This window comes from Ictidomys tridecemlineatus, chromosome 2 (assembly GCF_052094955.1).
Source record: "Ictidomys tridecemlineatus isolate mIctTri1 chromosome 2, mIctTri1.hap1, whole genome shotgun sequence".
NCBI classification, from domain to species: domain Eukaryota; kingdom Metazoa; phylum Chordata; class Mammalia; order Rodentia; family Sciuridae; genus Ictidomys; species Ictidomys tridecemlineatus.
The window spans coordinates 35105621-35124697 of NC_135478.1; the positions used below are offsets into that span (position 1 = coordinate 35105621).

The 19077-nt window shown below is 39.6% G+C and overlaps 1 protein-coding gene across 1 annotated transcript in view; it reads right to left on the bottom strand.

Annotated features, from left to right (window-relative positions):
* Window positions 1–19077, bottom strand: part of Rarb (retinoic acid receptor beta) — a 707451-nt gene that overhangs the window by 519214 nt on the left and 169160 nt on the right. Inside the window, 1 exon segment of the mRNA XM_078038286.1 lies at window positions 1220–1369. The gene's annotated coding sequence lies outside the window, so the exon portion shown is untranslated.

The window sequence follows — 19077 nt, forward strand, 5'->3', positions numbered from 1 at the left end:
AAACAGCTGAGGAAAAGTCACTTCTGTGCTTCGCTCTCTTGGCAAAACAAACCTTCCTCCCCCTGGTTGCCCCCACCCTGCATTTGCCCTGAATTTGACTTCACCACAGTCTACATTAAGAAGAACAGCAGCTAAAAACCTTCTTTGAAACTTTATTCACCATGGCCAACAGGGGGAAAAAAAAAGCTGGTAAAATTCCTTTAAAATGCGCTTTAATCTAGCTGGAATGCCATAAATTGCTTCCAGATGTGCACGATACAAAAGTCAATCAAAGCTATTTATACTGACACTCTACAGTCCAAACAATCTGAAGCCAAATGCCATGTCTCTGCTTCAACAAAGCTATAAATGTCAGTTTTGTTGAATTTGGAAAGGTGTTGAAGAGTTCATGCAAGTTTGAGTTCTTGACTCTTTTGGAGCCAGCAGTGATATTTTTGAAATAAAACCATCACATACGCAAACTTTCATAAATCCCCCTCCTCACAAGAGAACACCTCTCTTATGTGACCTTGAAAGTACCACAGGTTAGAAGACAAAACTCATTTCTATAAGACTGAAGAATGCACCTCTTACACAAGTCACCAAAGAGGCCTAAATAATTCAGCCGGGACCTCAGGCCCCACCCTGAACAAGCAGGCACACTTAGAGGAGTTCACTGGCTGGCAGGGGTGCCTTTTTGACACCCTGGCTGTCCCTCTGCTTTCCAGAACAGAAGGTCACACAAAGACAACGTATGCATTGGCACCACACTCAGGAAACTGGTGAGGGCCAGAGCCTGACTCCAGGTGGCTGATTCTGGGGTTTTACCACTTAGAGACGTTTGGCTTCTCCCTCCATTGCAATAATTCCCAAGCTCATATTTCTCCCTTATCCAGCAACACCTCCTCAGTGCCCAACACATAGTAGGCCATCGATAAATAATGTTGAAACAATACACACTTAAAGGAAAAGATGACCTATATGAGTCTAGTGGTTTCTTTTTCAGGAATATTCAGAAGATAGGTGAATTCAGAATAGAAATGTCATATATTTTTATGGTAAAACAGAGCTTGGGATCTGGGTGTACACTAACTCCCCACAAATGAACAGCTTGTCAGGTTTTCTTTGGTGTCATTTCCAAGACATGCATTCTCCTGTCCTTGTAAAATGGAGTTTTGTCTTCTAAACTGTGTTACCATCAAAGGCTTGTATGAAGGGTGGGCTGAGGACAGAGACTTACCACGTTGTATGTGTGGCCTGCATTCCCTCCACAGGAGAGGGTCCTGATGTTGTTTATCTCCCTCCCGAAACTGCTGCAAGGATGTCGTTTCCCTATAGGCCTTTAGGATGAATGTCTTCATCTATGACCCCATAGCTGGCTTTTCAAGTGCTTGAAAAACACAAAGGATAGGAAGTAACTCAATTTTGAGACCCCATACTAATCAATTGAAAAATAAATACTGCCCAATTTTCATCCACAGAGTGGCACAACATTTGGGCTCAACAATATGAAATTTCCAGTATTTGCAAACAGTTTAATGTGCCATGAAGAATCACGAAGGACCGTGTCACAACATCCATTGTCCTCTGTAGCTGCTCACTGTTGAGGTTCTGAATGTGTATCCACCTTTGGTTGTTACAGTCATTGAAACTCACAAGCTGTGATATAGGCTAGTGGTTCCATAACAATCTATAGGTTATAGAGCACATTCACTCACTGCCTGTTTTGGGGAATGTTTTATTGGAGTACAACCACACTCATTCACCTCCAGAAATATATAAATATGTGTGTATGTGTATATATATCTATATATGTGTATATATATTTACATACATATTCATATATGTTTATATATACCCATACATATTCATATGCATGCATACACACATATATTTGGCTATTTACTCCTACAAGGGCAGAATTGAGTTACTGCAACAGAGTTTTAGGGCTCACAATGCTGAAATGAAATTATTTACTATTTGACCCTCCTTAAAAAATAAGTTCACAGGTTCTTATGTAGACCCATTACTTAGGTATAGCAAGGGCAGCATAATGCAGGCAGCCCTGACTTAACAGTGGTGCAACTCATGATAGTTCAACTTCATGATGGGGCAAGAGCAATATGCAGTGAGTAGAAAGCAGATTTGAGATTTTGCTCTCTTCCCAGGTCTGTGATATGCTGTACAATACTCTCCCAGTCAGCCAAGTGATCATGAGGGCAAACAACCAATCTACAGTGTACTGTGCAGCTAAGCTATGATGTTTGGAAAGTTAGGTGGAGTAAGGGCATTTTTGATTTCCAATATTTACTGGTATACAAGCGTATCTTAAGTCGAGGAGTAGCTGTATCCATAAGCAAGGGCTCTCAAGTTAGACTGTTTTTCCTACACTCGAATTCATATATACCAGAGTATATATGTGAATATCTTTCTAAATGCTGGTCACTGACTGAAAATGTTTCAAATCCTTCTCTAAGCCAAAAACAACACAGGCAGGCTCATTCTGTTTTCTGTTTTTATTGATATTTCACTAGATAAGAGCGAGAGGAAGGAAGAAAGGGGAAGAACTTTTTGTATCTGGCATTGTAGATGGCAGATATTTGTGTTGGAATGGACCTAAAATAGCTTTGTTGAGCTACAGAGAGCACATTGAAGGTTTGCTCTTTGCACATGTACTTTTATGATACTGACCTACGAAGCATATGTTCATGTTCCTCTGTCTGGAGAAACCATTGTCCACACACTTCCATCTACCCATGTCCACTCAAGTATTTGTTTTGCATCGACTGTGTCAAAGACAGTGTATTTTAATGTGAAGTTGCTGAGAACTTTCCAAACCACAATGCTCTGGTCCTCTTGACACATCTAAGAGATCAGAGATAGTCAATCATCCATCCTTGGCCCCCATAATGAACAGAAGAGCAGAGACTCAAACATACCCTCAGCAACACAAGCTCAGCTCAGAGTGACTAGATCCCACAGCTTCACAAAAACTTGAAGATTTTTAAAAATCAGGCATTGGGATCCCTATACTTTACCAACACTGAAAGCATCTACGTCTAACTTTCTTATGATGAGGTGAGGACTAGGAGAGGAACACCCACATACTCTTTTGAACATACATTTGTCAGTAACATATAGGAGGTTGGGGCTGATAGATATTTATTGCACTACTTTGTACTGTGTCAACTTGGCTAGGCTGAAATTGGTTTGCCAGAATTCCTCCTTCCCATAGAGTTTCAGGTTATAATTGGTCAAAAGAACGATTCATTTAAGATCTGGAAGGTAGAAGTAAAGCAGCAGCCAGTACTCTCTGAAGTCCTTGTGTTTCAATGGCTTGCCCTTGTTCTGTGTTTCATATGGAGTTCTTGGTCCACAGTGGACCTTGCTGTCCAACTAATGTCCTCATGTGTCTCTGCAGATACCTAGCAGCAAACCCACTTGGCAGTAGCTACAAGACACAATTTTCTCCAGCCTGCCCAGTGATTCCTTTTGCAATTTTATTTGGGGACTGGGTTGCTTATTTCTCAGAGACATTGGTTTGTCACTTTCAGAGTCCCTCTCTCCCCATTTTAGACTTTTACTTTTTCTTTCTAGCTCCTCCCACAATTGAGAAAGGTCTGATTCCTATATTAAATCATTTATCCTGAGACTCGAGATGGGCCTCCCAGACTGAACACTGACTGATTCAGCTGTCTTATAGTAGATGCTGCTTTCTCTCAACTCCACTTGCCTATAAGTTCCTGGGTACCAGGCCTCCCTGGTTCCTTCCTAAGGCTCTAGATCCACTTAAAATCATCTACACAAACACTAATTGAATAAAGGAAGCAAAATCATTAAAACGATCGGCAGCACCATACCATCTGTTTTAAAAACAATAGTGCAAATTTAATAAGAGCCAAAACCTAGATGAATACCTGGCAACCAGAAGACTTTTTGTTTTCCTGTTCCAGGGATGGAAGCCAGAGGTGCTTAACCACTGAGCCACATCCTCAGCTCTTTGTGTCTTTTATTTAGAGACAAGGTAGCCGACAGCCTTGCTAAATTGCTGAGGCTGACTTTGAACTCACAATCCTCCTGTCTCAGCTTCCCCCACAGCAGGCATGCACCACTGAACCTGGCCAGAAGACTTTTTTTTAAATATTTTTTTTTATTGGTAGATGAACACAATACCTTTATTTTATTTATTTTTATGTGGTGCTGAGGATAGAACCCAGTATACCTCATGTGGGCGAGGCACTGAGCCACAACCTCAGCTCCAGAAGACTTTTAATAATTATCTGAGTACAGAAATGACTTAAGCTGATTGGAGTGACTTCAAGTCAACTTGAACAGTTTTCACTGAATGCCTATGGGTTGCCAAATATTACATTCATTGTGTGAAGTAACGTGCCCCAAATTGACAACTACATTTAAAAAAAGTTGTTGCCCACCACACAATCTCGTACCTCTCTCTTTGTAAACTTTTATGAATATCTTTTTAGAATAAATTCTCTGATGTCAGTTACTAGAACAAAGGGTTCAGTTGTAACTCCTGCCCGGGGAATACTATCTCTCTGCCTCCTGCTAAAACATGCTCCCATGTATGTCTACCAATTAATTCTTCCACCAACATTAAAAGTGTCCTTCCCACACACCCTGACCATGACACTATGCATTTTCCCATGTTTTGTCCTCTGCCCATCTGATAGGAGAATACCACCTTGCTTGTGTTGTTTCAGGTGAACGCTGCCTTTGAATATGCAATAGCGCCCGAAGGTCTCGTCTCTGCTTCACTTCAGATCCACATAATCAACGAACAAGTCAGTCTCATCCTGGGATGGGATTAACTTTATAAACCAACAAGGGATACTTAGCATTTATGTAGCACTTCAACTAATGACTGGAACTGGCTTTGGGGAAAAAAGTGCTGCTACTAATTTTCAAAGCCCACGGGGACATTAGCTTTTACTGTCTTTGTTTTAGTGCTCTCGTCTTAGGTATGTGGAAGGTGAGGAAAGACAGACTACATTATGGTTTAATTAAGACAAATAAGACAGTTCACTGATTGCCCATGTCTTTTACGATCCCATTTTAAAGGTGGCTATTGTGGCCGACACCGACTCTGTGTTAGGACCAGAGGAAAACAATTAGCAAATTTATGAATTATTTTCCTATTAATAGTTTTGAGGGGGACTAATTCAGCTGAATTAATCATCTATGACTTGACTACAGTTTTAATAGATGGGTATGGATGGGGAAGGGGAAAAAATTTCTTCCAATAACTTTTATCAAGACAAAATTATTATTTCTGATGGCAGGAATCATAACAACAATACAGTATTATGAAAAGTCAGTTTTATTAATTTTCTTAATGCCTATTTCCTAGTATGTACTCTACTCAGGCCAGTATTAGTATTTTTTTGTTGTTGTTTTAGTTTTGTGGGATTTTTTGTTGTTGTTGTTGTTGTTTTGGATTACTTTTACACTACTGACATTAATCCCTAAAACTGGAATAAAAGTTTTGAAGAAGTATCTGAAAACATGGCATTATTCACAATTGCCTTTTTAATTGTTCTCTCTTCATAGGGTGGTAAGACTAAATAAATTGATATTCTCAAGTATGGATGATGGAAACAAGGAACTAGGACAGTTCTCTTCCCTAAGTCACTACCCCAGGTGCTTGCTACTTAGTAAGGAGAGGTGGGAAAAAGAGTCCACAGATTAGAAGAAACTGGAGGTCAATGGAGGAGACAGACAGGATTCAGCCTATTTAGTTTCCACTGTACTCTTGGCCATCTTACCCCCTACTCTTCCAATTTTTTATTTCACGCAACAGTAAAATATTCATATTCTAAGAGGTGAGGCTTGGAACATATTTAGAAACCCACTCTCATCCCTTGACCATTTATAAGAAAAGCTTATAGGACAAGAAGGCATCAAGTAATCTGGTTGAAGGACTGCCCCATGTTTCCATTTCCTGAGTTTTATAATGAAAACTGAGCTGAGTGTTTTATAAATGACATTCAACTAGGCCAATGATTCTCAGGAGTGGTGTGTCTGTGTATATGAGGGGGGGGTGAGTATTGCATAAAGAGAAGTGATCCCCTCCTCCCCAGGGACATCTGGCAATATCTGGGCATATTTTCGGGGAGTCACAACTTGGGGGATAGGATGCATTTCACATCTGGTGAGATGATGGAAACATCCTACAAGGCACAGGGCAACCCCTCTCAACAAAGCTGTTCATGCTCAAAATGTCAGTAGTGCTAAGTAACCCTAACATAGTCATCAGAAGATGACTAGGAAGAGACCTCCAGAATAAATATTGGGGATCAGCATACACACAAACTGACTTTCTGCTTCATGTCAGTGTTGATAGGGGAAAGATGTTCTCTTTTGTTTTGTGTTCATGGGATGAAACCCCAGGTCTCATTCACACTAGGCAAGTGCTCTACCACTGAGCTACATCCTCAGGCTTCTATTTTGTTTTTCAATTAACCATCATATACTTGAGTATCTAAGATACTCTAAGAACAAACTAGAAAAAATACTCCAAGATTCTTAATCTTCAAGAACTCAGATTAATAGTTGTAGAAGCCCCAAAGACCCATGGTACATTTGAGGAAAGCCCAGAATATCAAACAAGAAAAAGTCATATCTTCAGCAGGACCCCCAAATTCTCCATAGCGTTTCTAAAAAGCTGCAGGATTTCCTCAAGGTTATGTGACAAAACATCAAAAATTCATCAAAAAGAGGCACTTCAACTCTACAAAAAGCTCAACTTTTCTAGGCCCTAATTTATTAATTTTAATGGTTTCCAAGAAGAGGCAAGAGATAATGTAACAAAAATCATAAACTCCTACTAAATTAGCCCTCAGAACTGTTTTTCCTCATTCAAAAATTTATTAACCATCTTTGACATCGTTATTATGAAAAGATCATGAATATATGCTTTAACCAAAACTGATCTACAGGGAACCTAGAATTAAATATGGGTATGTCCAATACTCTTGCCTGATTATAAATCCCAGACTTATATTCCCAACCTAGCTTAATTAATGACTCTTTAAAAGAAAAAAAAAAAAGGTTGGACAGATTACTTTGGGGTGATGATTTAAGTAAAAGCTATCTCTGGTTATCATTGCTGGTTTCCACATGTAAAAGAGCAGAATATAAAATAAAGTTGAACAAGCCAGTGATTTTCCTCTCCTCAGTTTTTCTCCACCTCACACAGACTCAAGCAGAAGATAATAATTATTTTCTAGTAACATAATAATAGAAAAGGTATTGACCAGCAATGCAATCTACTTGATCACCCTGCATGACTCCATTCTCAGCACCAAAAGCTCAATTTGATGGCATGAGATATCTGTCTCTCCGAGGAATAAAGGGCTTTCGAACTACACTATAACTGAAGGATGTGATTTGTCTCACCTGACACCACATTCCATGCGTCCCCAAATTCAGTGGCCCTGCCTCATCTATCATCAAGCAGGTATTTTCACTCGGGCAAGGCTTCTCGGAACCAGCGTTCTATGGAAGCTAAATGCAACGAAAGGATTTCTGACTTCCACTCTGTCCCGTGTTCATTTCCCTTTCCCATTTGGATGAAATAGTACTGTGACCCCCCTCACTGCCCATTCCTAAGATGAAAAGCACCACTGCTGTGCTACACGTGACTTATTCCCTGGTTTATGGACCCAGATCTCTCAAAGGGTTATCTTTAATACACAAGGTATCCTGGAGTGCTAAATGGTGCTTCGGGGTGTCAGTGAAGTGGGTGAGAAATGAATCAGAATCACGTGGAGCCAAGGAAGCTCCCCACTGTCCACACATTTGAAAATGCTTAGAAGACTCATCAGCCAAGACCTAGGAAGAGGCTCCCGTGGACTATTGATCTATAAATGAAACCTAAAAAATACCTTCCACTTGGAATTTATTCCCAGGTCACTCATTTTGAAACAGTTATGCAAATCAGAGTTGAGCCAAGCTGAGGACCCAGTCATCTCATTTATCTTGGGGGTTTGTCTTATTTTTGTGAGCGGTTCTGCTTTCTAAGACAACAACAATTCTCAGTCCTCAGACTCAGGTTCTTCAACACTGACCTGTGGTTAAATGAGAGTTGGAAGGACATTAGCAGAAAAAGCCCTGGGAGAAGGACAGATTGTATTTTAAGTTCAGCTTACAGATTGGGATCGGGTGTTGTGCAAGACAGTTTCCTCCCCTGGAAAATGCCCTCTTGGTAATTAAAAAAAAAAATGATCAGTTCACTGGTTCTATTTCATGCACAAATTCCTACAATGAGGTAGAAGTTAGGGTATCCCACGTAAAAGCCAGTTTTTTCCAGGAGTCTGCTCAATATGCCCTTCTTTAGTGAAGCATGAGAAGTGACCCTGCCTCTAGGTGGTGGCGAGACCGCATCTGGGTCCTCCAGAGTCACTACTGTTGGCCGGAGCTGGAAGAAGAGCCAGGCAGGATGGAGTGGGGACAATAAGGTTCAGGTACGTTTGGTCAATTCAAAAGAGCCCTGACATGACAAGCAGAAGCCAAGCTCTTCATTGAAGCTTTTCTAGAAAGCTGTGAGATCTTCAGAAAAACTGTAAGATGTACTCAAAGTTCTATGACAAAACAGAACTTTCTGAATTTCTCTTAGGCACAGGAGGAGGTGGGACAACTGTATCTTTGACTTCCATCAAAATGTTCCCCTGAACCAGGATAACTCGTCATGGGAGGAGAGAGAAGTTAACACTGAAAACACAGAATGAGCCTTTCTCACTCCTCCTCCTCCTCCTCCTCCTCCTCCTCCTCCTCCAATCCACTCCCATATATTCCATGCTTGTAATAATTAGGCCAAAATGAATACCGGGGTCATGTATAACTAAAAAAGAGCCAATAAAATAAAAATTAGATAGAATCCAATCTGTCCTCCACATTCATGTGTTTGTTTGTTTGTTTGTTTTACCCAACTAAGATTTTCCTCTACCCAACTCCAAAGGGAGCTACCCAAGACTATTCTGCCAACATTTTGGCAACACTTCTGCCCTGTTGGACCCCAATTTCTGAATTCCTTTTGGAGTCAATGAGACCCAGGGATGTGTTCTTCTAAGCAAGTTCCAAAGTGATGCCAATATACTGAGGATCCAGGGGCTCCGTGCTAACAACGTTGGCCGAAAGAGATGAAAAAGTAAGAGACAGGCAGAATTACTTATTTTCTTTAGAAGAGCTCGCCACCAGTGAGCCGGCATCAGAAACATCTGGAGAGTTTGCTCTAACACAAATTGCTAGGCCCCATTAGCAAAGATTTTCATTCAGTAAGTTTGAGGAAGGGCCTGAGAAGTCTCATTTCTAACACAGTTCCAGGTGATGCTGCTGGACCAGAAACACATCTTGGGAAGTATTAAAGGAAGGATCCTATCCCACATGAAGCAGGCAGGGTGACCTATGTGTTATAAGCTGATTATTTTGGTTTCTAGAAAACTATGTTGCCTAAAACCATTTAAGACAAATTTAAAGTGGTTTTAAAGAGATACTAGCAGAAGACTTAAAAAAAAAAAATCCATGACCAGTGAAGGCCTCTGTTTTTTCAAAGAGAGTCTTAAGCACACACTCCATTTTTCTTTTTAAATGACTTGCTCAAGAGTACAGCAGTAAGGCACCCTGCCATGATGTAGTCAAATCACAAAGCATACACAGAGGCTTAACCACCGAACTGAAAGCAGAATCCCTCTGGGGTTGCACACTGAAATGGGTTGCTTGTAATTATCTTTGGGGGTCATCAGGGGGAAAAAAGCATTTTGACAGAAATCTCTTTTAAGATCTACTATTAGATACCATGAATCAGAACTGTATTTTTTTTTTCGTTTCCTGAAGTGTATTTTCATATGTTAGAGACACATCTACACCTCCATCATGATTTTGTTTTTCTCAGCTGGCTTATAAAGATAGAGAAATGTGCTTGGTAATTATGTACTAAGTGATAGCACTTCAGGATTTTATAGTCTGAAGTCTGAAAAGTCATAAGAGGGGAATGTATTTTACAGAGAAGGAAAGTAGGTCCTGGAGAGACTTGCCTGAAATCATCCAAGAATTCACAGCCTTGTCAAAACAAGTCCCCCTTCTAAACTCTCCATTTCTATTTTTATTCATTCACTTTTGATTTCTCCCACTGATTTCTTTCCTTATCATGTCAGTTACCATGTGCAATAGGTCACTCCTTTATCATATCTGAGTGAGCTGTGCAACTTTCCTATCGGAAGGACAGACTTCTTTTGGGTTCTCTGACTCAAATGATATCCAGGGAGCTGGCTTGTATTGGCTCTTGAGAACCCTTTATTAAACTTTCAGGAATTTTGCTAGATGGTTGTTAAAAAAAAAGACATTATTAAAAATTAAAGACTATAAACTTAAAGTCTATAAACTCATGATAAAATTATATTAGTAAGAAATGTATAAACTAAGAGCTCATTCTAATTACTATTAAATATGGCCTTGAGATTTATGTCTACTGCATCTGAAAGATGCAGTTACTCCGTAATGGTGTGATATTGCACCTATCTTCCCAAGTGCCTTATTATGGTTTGAAAATGAAGTGCCCTCCAAAATCTCCTGTGTTAATGTAGGAATGGCTAAAAGTGAAATGATTAGGTTATGAGAGCTGTAACCTCATCATACCACCCTAATTTGAATGGACTAAATGGGTGGTAACCATAGGCTGGTGGGGTGTAGCAAAGTAGGTCGGGGGGGGGGGCACACTGCTCTCTCTGCTTCCCTGGTGCATGAGATGAACAGTTTTCTGCCATCATACCTTTCCACCATGATGCTCCACTTTACCTCAGGCCCAGAGTAATAAAGGTGGCCAACCATGGACTAAACCTCTAAAACCGTGAGCTACAATAAACGTTTCCCCCTCTCAGTTGTTCCTGTCAAGTGTTTTGGTCATAGTGACAAAAACCTAACCAACACGTCCTTGTTCAATAATTTCATGTAGGTAACCTGAAATCAGCCATCGTGATGGTAATTTCACCACAGAAATTAAGCAACGGCTACAAAAATGAATTTCTCTGTTCATAGAGATATTTGTGAAAATATGCCAGTACCTGACTCGTTATGGGTTGAAAGTTAAAAGTTCCCAGTTTAAAATCTTGATTCCTAGCATTGGATAATGTAATTGGCTTTGGACACATGACCTTTTAAGAGGTAATTAAATTTAAATGAGGGTCTATGAATAATGCCTTAATACAATCTGACAACTTTATATAAAAAACTTAGACACACCAGGGTGTAGGTACCCAGGAAAAAAAGACCATCTGAGGACCCAGTAGTGGGGGGCATCTGCAATCTAAGGAGAGAGGCCTCAGAAGACATCAAATCTGTCAACACCTTGAGCTTGTTCTTGTACTCCTCAAAAATGGAGAGAATCAGTTTGTTGTTGAAGCCAGTGTTTGGTTATGGTTGCTCTACCAAACTCATTCACCACTGTGTCTGATCCCCTCACACATGCATCCCTAACTGGAAAGCCTCAATTTCTAGGATTTTTAACTCCTTACCCTCACAAGTCATGATTTTATGCAGAAGTGAAGATGTCTAAGAAGGTCCATACCTTTTACCAAATTTTTCAGCGTAGGAGGTCTGGGGGTGGTTACTCATAAGAATTTAAAACTCACTGTGTATCTTTTTTGTGGAGTGAGGGGTGGACTGGGGATTGAACCCAGGGGGCACTTGACCACTGAGCCACACCCCAACTATTTACTTTGTATGTTATTTAGAGATAGGGTCCCACTGAGTTGCTTAGCACCTTGCTTTTGCTGGGGCTCACTTTGAACTTTCGATCCTCCTTCCTCAGCCTCCAGAGCAGCTGGGATTATAGGCATGTGCCATCATGCCCGATAATGTGTGCTATTCTTATATTTCACCTAACTTGCCCATTGATTCTGACAATGCAGACTATCAACTTGTGTAATTTTAGAATTTCTAACTATTAGGTTGAACCTATTAGTTACTGATATCTATCCATTTTTTTGAGCTATACAACTGGTAATTTCATATGATTCAATTTAACAGAATTTGGCATGTAGACCGGGATTCCCCTTTCAGATTTATTATTATAATTGGTTTCGCAAACAGGCTGATAGAATTCTTATCAGCCACAGATAAATACTGTCTGTCCTTCAAAATCTTTAATTTAGTTACTTACTTTAAAAAATGAGTAAGTGCCTTTAGAACCTTGAGATTCTGAATATAGACCCAGCAGCTCAAGCAACATTGGGTACGTGTCCCTCCAGATAGTTGATTTCTGTAGACAAAGAACCCTCTCCAACTTGTCCCCATCTATCTACATAGGTCTAAGGACAGGCAGGTATTAAAGATGAGCAAAATGACCTATCTGAGTGTATAACCATTGGGAAGTATAGTTCTTAATCTAACCCTCTACTTCTCTGGATATGTCTCCATCTCATCAACCAATTGAAGATGCACAAAGAAAAGTAATGAATCATCTAGGGTCAAGGTTGGAAACTCAGAGAGGTCAGTTCCCTGAGGCTCAGCATAACCTTATAGGGTTGAGTTTGATGTGATAGAGACATCATTTAATATCTGCAAACAAGTCAAAAGGAGAAAAGCTTTGAGACTCAAAATCAATTGATATCAAAGTTACTAATGAAATAATTTGCTGATATCTCCCACCAGCATTTGCTATCATCTGAATTAAATTATATTGCACTTAACTTTTTCTTGGAGTGCTAGGTAGATAAAGATGTCATAATTACTGTATTTCAGAAGGACAACATCAAAGGAGAAGTATCAAGTATTTCTTCATATGAATGCTTAGATCTTTTCTTGGCAGATACTCTCTCTAACCAATTTTATTTTAATTTCAAGATTTCATTTAATTTCTTATCTTGCTGCAGCGAAATTACTGTCTAATGGTTTTCTAGTCTGTTAGTTAGGTTACATCTCCTACTATTTAGGGACTATTTTAGGTCGTTTTATTGATAAGAAACTTATCCTAGGCCTCTTATCTGTGAAGAAGATAAATAGAAATTGATCTCAAAGGCACCATTTGTTGCCTAATTAATGTTCATGATCGTCTCTATAATTACTCTCAAATGTTATTACTTTTAATCATGTCAGTTTATATGGATTAAAAAGCGCAACATGATTGTCTCCCCATAGTCTTAATGTTAGGGCAATTCACACTCCAAAATATTTCCAAAGTAGTCTCAGCTTTGTTGACTGATAGTCAATAAATAATACCAACCAAATCATTGCAGTTTGGCTATATTTACCAAATCAAACAATAATCAAAAATTTTACTCAGAAAAATAAAATTAAGCAGCATTCCTTAGGCCCTTAGAGAAAAATTTAGCAGCATTTATGCATTTCAGTGTTTTAGCTTTTTTAAAAAATACTATTTAGTTGTCAATGGACCTTTATTTGATTTATATGCAGTGCTTAAAAATGAAACCAGTGCCTTACATGTGCTAGGCAAGCGCTCTATCACTGAGCCACAACCCCAGCCCATGTTTCCAACCTGAGTCAGGAATCAGCTCTTGGGGAGAACTCATTGGACAGCATGCTATTATGGTAAACTAATGATGGAAGACCCAGACATCAGGGCTTGATTGTCTGTAAGGATTATCTAAGACTGATTCCTTCATTTTGCAGATGTGGAAACTGAGGTATGGAAAGAATCTATGCATTGTCCAGTTACACAAAGTGAAACCTCAGACGGTAATAACACCACACACACCCTCCCACAGTCACCCCCACACATACCCTCTACTAGCCTCATGTAACACACATCTGTATATGTTACTTTTAAACTTTAATTTCTCTAGCTCAGTACATTGTCATTTTTAATGGTTGTGCGGGTAACTGTTTTTAACAATCCACTGAGTGTAACAATCACTAGTGAACGTCACCTGAAGAATGGTCACTCTGTCCTAACATAGCAGTCTTGTATAGTGCATCACTAGACCACATTTATATTCCAGGTTCATGGATAATCACAGCAGCAGAGACTCATCCTGAGTCCCTAATAATGGTGACCCAAGCCTACCCACCTGAAGTCTCTTTGATTGTTATATGCCAAGGACAGCCTCCCTTTGTGATAAAGTCATGTCACCTACTGATGCAGCAGTATACCTGAGCTGCCTCAGTGTGTCCCGTGGGTGCTCATAAACACATGCTGAGCTATTAGTCCCCTGTCTTCATTCAATCAATAAGACAAAGCCAGCTTTTATCTCAGCCTCAGCAAAGAAAGAAAAGACACAGAAGCCATCATTTTAACAGTGTTAATTAATCTCCCACTCAAGTGCTTGGAAATTGTGGAATAGATTTCTTGATTAAACAGACCAATGCTGGGACTGTAGCCATACTTTGCTCACATTACTGTGGAGTACAGTCTAGTCCCCAAGGCTTTGAGATATTGATTACATGCCCCACAAAGTCGTAAGATTGTGGTGACATCCAGTTCTTAATTTTGACCTCCTAGGAACTTCTAAACCCAAGCAGGCAGGCCAACCAGCCACAGATAGAGGCCTCTTTACTCAAGATCTGGCACTGTCCCACTGGACAGCCCATCCATGCACCTCTCCCTCCCTCTACCCATCCACCAGTTCAATTTGCTATTCATGCAGCGGCTCAAGTGACCTGAGCAAAACTCCTCACCTCTTGCTCTCTGCTTAGAGTCCAGGGATGACTACCTGTTGTCCAGAGTATGAAGATAAAGCTCCGTAGCTCCAAGATTCTGCCCTGCCATGTGACTCCCGATATAATCAACCCTATCTCCTCTAATTGTCTGTTCCTGCAGGTGCAGCCACATCTCCATAACCCTGTCTCCTGCCATTAGACCTTTGCATGATGCTCTTCCCTCTTCCTCCCCAAATTAACCATATCTCATCACCACAAGTCTCAGTTCAAGTGTCAGTTCTTCAGGGCAGCAGCCTTCCCTGCCTTTCCTCTTCTGAAATGCAACCAAAGCTACATGAGGGTACCACTCTATAGAATTATTAGCATGAAAAAGAAAATACCAAGGGCTAGTAAGCATGTGGAGGTACCAGAACTCTTGCGTTGTTGAGGGGAAAAAAATTAAACTGTCAGTTACTCTGGAAAACATTTTGATGATATCTACTAATGATTAACATCTACATGCTGATCTAGCAATTCCTGCCAAATCCATACCCACCAAAAAACGTGGACATATTCTCACTGAAAGACATTGACTAGAATGTTCATAAAGTATTTGGAATAGATAAAAATTGGACACCTCCCACTGCCCACTAACAGATAAAATGAAGTGTACATAAAGAATACTGCACATATTAGCATATTATATTAAAATGTACTTATGCATAAAAATAGGAATAAATCCCACAAAAGTAGTGTTGGGTAGAGAAAGTTGATATGAAAAGTATAAGCTTTGTGAACTCTATTATATGAAGTTCTCAAATGGAAAAAAAATAATCCATAACATTACAAGTCTAGTTATTGGTTCCCTTTGCATGGGTAATGAAGAAGGTGGCCAAGTGAGGATTCTAAGTTGCTGCTCATGTTGCTTTTGCGAGTGTATTCACCTGTACATTTATAATTTGTTTGCTTTTCCACATGTATACCACACTTTGATTAAAAATTTCAGAAGTCCTATTTAAATTTTTAACAACTTACATCCCCATTTCAGTAATACAAAAAGCATGAACCTAGTAAAATAAAGATGTTTGTGCTACAACCCACTTGGTAAGATCAGTGGCTGAGGAAGGGAGTGACTTGTGTCTCCCTGGCTCTATCTATCTATCTATCTATCTATCTATCTATCTATCTATCTATCTATCTATCTATCTATATCTATCTATGTTGTTTTGTTTTGTTTGCATTCAGTACAATGTTTGCAACATTTCATGTCCTCAGCATTTTGTGGTTATTTTTATTGAACAGAGGAAAGAATGAATTTGAATGCATATTAAGCTGGTTTAAGTATTTTCTCAATATACAATATCCTCATGAACAAAAAATACCAAGTTGAACAACTTGATTTTATTTCTTCCATCCTTGTTGCAGTAACCAGAGTGCATAGTCTGTTCCTAAAGTCATTGGATTGCAACTCTGATAGACTCCTTTCTCTATACTCTCCATTTCATGGCCCCAGCTCCCATTAACATCTCATTATTCTAATCAGTTTACACCTTTTCAGGTGTTTCTAACCTCATTCACATGCAGATATCCTAGGGTACGTGATAGTCTGCTTTTCATCACTGTGACCAATACACCTGGTGCAAATGACTGAAAGGAGGAAAGATTTATATTGGTTCATGTTTTCAGAGGCTTCAGTCCACGGTCAGCCAGCTCCATTGCTCTGGGCCTGAAATGAGGCAGAACATCATGGCAGAAGACCATAGGGGAGGGAAGCTGCTTAGCCCAGGGTAATAGGGAAGCAGAGAGACCAAAAGGGTCAGGGACAAGAGAGAGCCCCAAGGGCACACTTCTGGTGACCTACTTCATCCAACCAGGTCCCACCAGACTACAGTTAACACCTAGGAGTTCAAATTACTTATACGAAATGATTAATCCACTAATGAGGTCAGAGCCTTCTTAGTCCATTTTCTAAAAGCCCCATCTCTGTACACTGCTTCCTCAGGGACCAAGACTTTAAGGACCTGAGCCTTTGGGAGTTAGTCTAGATCCAAACCATAACAGGGTACTTCTGAACTAACTGGAGAAACAAGCAAGCAGCTGACCCATGATGACAAGATTATAAATAGATTTTTCTATTTTCCCAATCAGATAATACCATAAATTCTTGATTGCTGGAATATAGAAGCTTTAAGATATGGAGACTGGATGATGAAATACATATTTAGGGTATTTAAGATATGAAATTACACTGGATTAGTAATATACTACCAGAAATAATATCCATTCCCCATTTCAAACAATAGTACCCAAATTCTTCTCATGCATCTTTTCTTCAGAGTCTTCACCATCATGAGAATTGAACTTTTGTCATCCAGGAATTTTCCAGAATATACCATTTTGCTTCCATCCGCCATGCAGTACTTTTTGAATTCATGTACTATATGGTAATGGAAAATTTAAGCAAGCCTCAAGCATTCACTTACAGAATATGAGATTATGTGACTTGCTTATTCATCCTCTAGGTATTTATATGTGATCTATACAACATAAGCACTTGCTTTATTCCCCTGAAAATTATCTTTAAAAGCCTGTATCCAAGGAGATCCAACTCTACCATAAAGTTTTCCATTTCTTTTTAGACAGCCATTACTTCCATTGGAATTCTTATTAAACCCTTATCCTTCAATCTGCATAAAACTCAACTCAACATAGATCAAATACCTAGGCATTAGTCCAGAGATGCTGTGCCTACTAGAAGAAAAAGTAAGCCCAAACCTACATCACGTTGGTTTAGGAACTGACTTACTTAATAAGACTCCTAAAACACAAGAAGTAAAATCAAGAGTCACAAATGGGATGGAATGAAACTAAAAAGTGTCTTTTAACAAAGGAAAAAATAAAAAATATGACGAGAGAGCCTACAGAAGGGAAGAAAATTTTTGTCACCTGCACCTCAGAGAGAACATTAATCTCCAGGATATATAAAGAACTCAAAAAACTTAACACCAAAAAACCAAATAACCCAACCAATAAATGGGCAAAGGAACTGAACAGATATTTCTCAGAAAACATGATTGATCAACAAATATATGAAAAAATGTTCAACATCTCTAGTGGTTAGAGAAATGCAAATTAAAACTACACTGAGGCTAGGCATGGTGGTGCCTGCCTGTAATCCCAGCAGCTCAGGAGGCTGAGACAGGAGGATCACGAGTACAAAGCCAGCCTCAGCAATGGTGAGGCATTAAGCAACTCACTGAGATCCTGTCTCTAAATAAAATACAAAATAGGCCTGGGGATGTGGCTCAGTGGTTGAATTCCCCCGAGTTCAATCTTTGTGTGAAAAAAACAAACAACAACAACAACAAAAAACCTACACTGAGATTTCTTCTCACTCTAGTCAGAATGCCAATAATCAAGAATTCAAGTAACGATGAATAATGACAAGGGGAAAAGGTACACTCATACATTGCTGGTGGGACTACAAATTAGTGCAACCACTCTGGAAAGCAGTATGGAGATTCCTCAGAAAACTTGGAATGGAACCACCATTTGACCCAGTTATCCTGCTCCTCTGCATATAACTGAAGGCCTTGAAATGAGCATAGTACGGTAACGCGGCCACTTCCACGTTTATAGCAGCTCAATTCACAGTTGCTAAGCTATGGGAGCAACCTAGGGGTCCTTCAACAGATGGATGAATAAAGAAAATGTGCTATATTTACAAATGGAATTTTACTCTGCCATAAAGAAGAATGAAACTATGGCATTTGCTGGTAAATGGATGGAACTGGAGATTACCATGTTAAGTGAAATAAGCCAATCCCCCCCAAACCAAAGGCTGAATGTTCTGATATGCAAACACTAAGTCACAATAAGGGAGAATGGCAGGGAAAATAGAAGTACTTTGGATTAGACAAATGAGAAAGGAAAGGAAGGGAAGGGAATTGGGAGTACGAAAGTCAGTGCAATCAGTCCATACATTACTTTCCTATATTCATGTATGTTCATGTTTGCATGCATGTGGTCTCGGCAGCCTCCCTGACCACAGAGACAGGTTCTGCCTCTCATCTAACCACAGGGTAGTGATAAAGCTAATTATAGTGGTGATCACAGCTAATAGTTACTAGATACTAAGCATGTGCTAGTACCATACAGAATATCACCAAATTATCGCCAGAACCCCCGGGAGACAGAGACTCTTATTCTCCCCATTTTGCACCTGAGAAACCAAGGCTCAGAGAGGCTCAGTTACCAATGTAACTCCACATTATGTACAACCAGAAGAATGGGAATTTGGACTCCATATTGTATAATACATCAAAATATATCCTACTGCCATGTATTTAAAAAAAGAGAAAAAGCAACTAATGGAGGAGATATATTAGATTAATTTGTTCTCTCCAAACAGGATTCTTGATTATTCAAAATAAACCCACTATGAAACTTCCCCACATAATAGCTGCTTCCTAAGAATTTGAGTATAGA